Consider the following 5,296-nt stretch of genomic DNA (forward strand, 5'->3'; position numbering starts at 1 on the left):
TTTTGAGCTCCAAAGTGGAAAATTCCACATCATGAAACTATTACATGCACAATACTGTTTAAAATGTTGCATAACATTTCCTTCAGGTTATGCGAACTGGGTACATATGAAAGCTAATGAGGTCTCTTTTGGGTCACATTTTCAGTCCACGGTCCTCAGGCTCCATGGTGTAGGGCGTGGTGCAGGGGCCACTGCTCAAGGGGCAGGACGGCAGAGCAAGCCCAGGAAAGGAGAGCACCCCTCCAGACCCCTGTTCTGCCTAAGGACACACTGAGCTATGGGACATCAGGGGACTGACCCAGCCGTAAGCAGAGCCCCTTCACCATCCAAGCCTCTTCTAAAAGCCCCATCTGCAGCAATGGCAAGCAGAAACACCAAAATGGCACCCAGGATTTGGAGGCAGACTTATTTTACACCAGTGGATACTAACTGGAATCATTCCCAGAATAACAGGCCCCAGTCTCTGCTGGTCCAGGGCTTATATGTGATAAAAAAGCAGGAAGTGCAGAGGCAGAAAGCCTTGTCAGCTGGGGATTGGTTCTTACAATGTGCATCACAGTGACCAGCTGTTTCTAAGAGACAAAAGTAACAGGAACAACTACCTGGGCAACTGACAAACTGGCTGGGGACGCATCTTCTGCTACACTGTGAGCACACAAGGCTCTTGGGGAACATCTAGGGATAAACTGTAATGGCCTGCAGTTTGGTCACTTCCTTGCTCAGCCCTAGAATCCATGTAAGTAGTTGCAGAATTGCTAACCTGTACTCCTGTAAGAAATCCACTAACGGTCCAATGCTGGTGTGCACTTGCTTGTCTTTGGCCTTACAGTATTGACTCAAAACCTATTTTCCAAAGGCCTTTTTCTCTCCACTCTATCCCAAAGTTACATTATTCTTGTTGGTCTCACTTTGTTTTGTTTGAGGCAGGCTGGCCTCAAGCTCACAGTGACCTCCGCCTTGCACTCCTGGAGCTGGGCTTACCGGCTTAGGCGCATGCACCACACCTAGCTTGTTGGCCTCCTCTTGCCGGGGTTATGTATGTGCTCCTGTTATAACCGCTCTCGCCCATGCCCTCTACACTGCCTACCACTGATTTGCCTTTGGCCCTCTGGTTTTGCTTTTACAGCATGTTGTATAAATGGATTCCCACAGTATGCAGCCTGGGGCTCTGCCTTCCTCACCACAACATGTTCACTCTGTTCTACAGATCATGAGTGCTTCTCATGACTCCATAGCTTGGATGCCCCAGACTTGGCTGTTGGGAACCCTTTCAAGCTGGTCATTGTGATCTTTTGATGTCTCCATCATTTTCTGAACATTTCCTTACTTTCAGGCACCTCAAGCCGGTCATGGTTCACCCTGTGCTTTCCTTTCCCAGCCCCGAATCCTCCTGGTCTTGTTTTCCAGGGGATCCAATATATCCAGGACAGCTGTCCTCACAGAAAGAGGCCAGGGGAACCGTGCCCACCATGGAGTTACAGTGCGCAGGAGGGAGAGGAAGTCAGAGAGAGAGACAGGGACAGGGAGACAGAGAGAGGCAGAGACAGGGAGACAGAGAGAAGCAGAGACAGAGACAGGGAGACAGAGAGAGGCAGAGACAGGGACAGAGAGACAGAGAGAGGCAGAGACAGGGACAGAGAGAGAGAGGCAGAGACAGGGACAGAGACAGGACTTTGCTTATCAGAAGGCCGGGAGGTGGCTCCTCAAGGGCAGATGGGGTTTCCATGGCAATGCTGGTGTCAGCAGGCATCGGAGGCCTCCTGGGCATGGATGGACAGCCCAGGTTGCAAAGTAGAGCCTGGCCAGACCCTCTTCTTCCCTGGGTGCAGTCATACTGCCCCTTCACCCAACTGGCTTCCCACCCCTGCCGCCAGCAGCCACATCTGGGTGCACTGACTGAACCTACTGAGGAGCCCTGGATGCCTGTCTCAAAACTGTTGTTGTTTCTTCATTAAATGTTTAAAATTGCTGTCTCTTTTCTTTTTTTAAATCAAAGGTGCCTTAATGGTCCTGCTTCTGTGAGTGGCCAAGACCAGGGAAAGGGGGTCAGGTTAACCAGCAGGCACAGGAGGGGTCATCCCCACAACATTCCATTCATACACAGAACTAAGGAGACAAGCACATGCCCTCTTCGGTCACCTCCTACCCTGTGCTGGACCCTCTCATACAAGCCGGCACCTGTCCTTCTCTTTGACAGCCAAGTAATGGGCTCGAGCCCCTTGTTACCTTGTTTCCGTTTGGGACAGAGTCTCACCAAATTGTGCAGTCGAGCCTCAAACTTTTGAGATGCAACAGGCGTTGGCAGAAGAAAAGTGGTGCTGGCCCCGGCCCCAGCCCCGGTGCACAGACTCCCTGCAAAAGGAGGTGCGGCAGCGCGGCTTCCAGCGTGCCCCGCCCTCACCACTGCAGCTACGCTTTCCAAAAGGCCGAGGCCCCCCTCAGCCGCAGTGCTGACCTACGAAGCAGGCCAGGAGCAGGAAGGGCAGAGGTTCCTGGCCGAAGTGGGGCCGCAGAGCCGACACCCAGGGCCCAGCAGGCAGGCAGCGCCAGCAGCCGCGCCAGCTCCCAGAGCCGTGTCCCCAGCTGCTCCTGGTTGCAGAGAACCGTCCTTCCGCCGGGCAGCTCCCACCCCGGAGCACAGCTGCCTTCCACCTCGTCACCCTGTAGGCCTCCAGACCTTTCTTCTCCCCCCCCCCCATCTCAGGGCCTAGTCCCTCTTCTGAGCTGCCCACGGGGTGCCCCGCCACTCTGCTCACCGCAGTTCCGGCAAGGGGCTGAGACAGGGAGGGGCCTGCCCCAGGAAGAGCTGCCAATGGAAAGGGATTGCAGCAGGCTGGCGCTCTCTGCCCTTCCAGTTCCCTGAGAATTAGGAGTTTGGAGCTATAATTGGCATGAGTTTCATGAATGTCTGCAATTGGCCGACAGCCACCGGGAAGAGGAATCATGCTGACCAGCCCAGGAGACTGACGACTACAGTGAACACGTGTGCTCCACACCTGCGGTGACCAACTCCTGCCAGGACGACACAGTTTTCTTAGCAGGCTGTTGCCTTGGGCCTCTGCTTAGGGGCCAGGCCCACGCCAGCTGCCAGCAGACCACAGAGCCAAGCCTGCCGAATGCAGAGCGGGCACGTCAGCAATAAGGAGTGACTGCTTCCAGCCACTCGGTGTGGGGGATTTTTGTTACACAGCATAGTAGATAACTCATAACTGATACAGGACACTTGATGGCTTGACCCAGATAAGAAACAAGTGTCTGGCCAACCTGGGACTGGAGATCGGAGCGTACAGCTGTATTCACTTCGGGGCAACACTGGAAAGGCATTGCGGCTGATGCTGCTGTGGTGTGAACGTCAGAGCCCTGGGTGCGCAGCTGCCTTCCCACAAGTGCCATTAGGTGGCACGTGATGGCGTTCTAATCTCTGGGATTTCATTTGTAGGGGAACGAGGTCTTCTCCTCGATCTGCACACACGGAGGCTGCTCCGCACTGCCCTCTTCCTAGCATCTAGGGATCGAAGCAGGAATGAACTCTGACACGACATTTTCCTGAGTGGAAATAATTAATTCAGGGCTTCCTGAAATAAGGAAGCCACCCGAGACCTGCTTCTTTGAACGTGCTAATGAGCCTGCAGTGTGTGTTCTGGATGCAGGAAGAAGTTCCGGGCTGGAAGGAAAGGTCACCTGAGGCAGGCTCATGGGGAACATCAACAATAGAAACAGGTGATCAACAGCCAGCCTGGCCCTGACATGTCACCAGCCGTGGTGGCAGGAGGAGGTCAGGTTCGGGTCAACCGAGGGCCATGGACCAGACTGTGGTGACCACCCCTGGAGGAGTTCAGGAGACCTCACCAGCCTGGTGCCAACACACACACCCTGCACAGGCGCTGCTCACGGCCCTGCCACACGGGGGCTCCTGAGGGGGCTGCCTGGAGGCAGGCTGTAGGGCTTCCCTCCTGCTCCTTCTCCTCTTCCCTCTCTCTTCCTTCCCCCCTCCTCCCCTCCACCTTTTGGGTGTTTTTGACAGGGTCTCACTATGTAGCCTAGGCTGGCTTCAAATTCGCAGCGATTCTCCCGCTTTGGTCTCTCCAGTGCTGGGATCCCAGACATATGCCTGCCTCCACGCCGGGCCACAGGCAGGAAGAACGCTGTGAGGAGGCGCCACAGGACAGGAGGGAAGAGCTCTGTGGGCGTTGCCCAGGCACCCTGCCTCCCACTACCTCTTTGCCTGTGGCTTCTGCCTCTTAATTCTTCTTTCATTATTTATGTTTTTTTATGCTGGGTGCTTTTTTGAGACAGGTTCTCACAACAGTCCAAGCTAGCTGTGAACTCACGGTGATCCTCTTGCCTCAGCCTCCTGAGTGCTGGGATTCATACTTGTATTTTTTAGCAGATTGTTTGATGTGGGAGCCCGAGGCCTGGGCACCTCAGCGGTGACTTGTCCAGCTGCAGCCTCTTTGTCCCTAGCTTACTCTTGGTGTCTGTCTTTGCCCTCTACCCTGATACAACACATTGAAGCCCTGCAGGTCACTCTGTCTCTGGAAGCAGCTGGGGCTGAGGACACACCCCAAGGCCACTGCTCCTCCGACTTGCCTTCCCCATGGCGACCCTTCAGCACCCAGATCCTTGGCGTGTGGACGCTGCTCTGTGCTGGAGTGATTAAGATAGAATCATGCGCTGTAAAAATCACTCTTTAAAGTGTACAATGTGAGCTTTTTGTCTTCTCAGAGGCTGGCAGCCCCTGTCACTCTTGTCCCCACAGATCAGTCCTTCATTCCCCTCGGCAGCCGCCTGGTCTGCGGGGTAGAGGGGGACAGACAGACACGGTGGCAGGCCGGCCCCACCTCCTGCTCTCCCAGCACTGGCTGGAGAGCGCGCCGGCCTGCGCCTCTCCTGAGAGCGGAGCAGATCTTCACAGCCCACGCGAGTCCCCCAGGGGTCCGAGGGCACCTTGCTGCTGCCCACTCGTGGTGGCAGCTCTGTAGATAGGCTGTGTCCTGCGTCCTGCTGTCACTTGATTCGGAGTCTGGGTTGTTTTCGCCTTCAGGCCCATGTGAATAATGCGATTGTGAACATTAGGATACAAATTGTTGTGTGAACAAAACATTCTCTTTTCTCGTAGGTGTCCACCTAGGAGCGCCATGGCTGACTCCTCCGCAGCCGTATTTCATCTGCTAAGGAGCAGAGAGGCATTTTCCAGAGGGGCGGCCCCATCTCGCCCGTGGACCGCACAGGCCTTTCCACCCCTCACCCCTTGGCGCTTGTTACAGCGGCCCCTTCTGAGCAGTGACCCCTTGGT

This window comes from Octodon degus, unplaced genomic scaffold (assembly GCF_000260255.1).
Source record: "Octodon degus isolate 3935 unplaced genomic scaffold, OctDeg1.0 scaffold00026, whole genome shotgun sequence".
Taxonomy (NCBI): Eukaryota; Metazoa; Chordata; class Mammalia; order Rodentia; family Octodontidae; genus Octodon; species Octodon degus.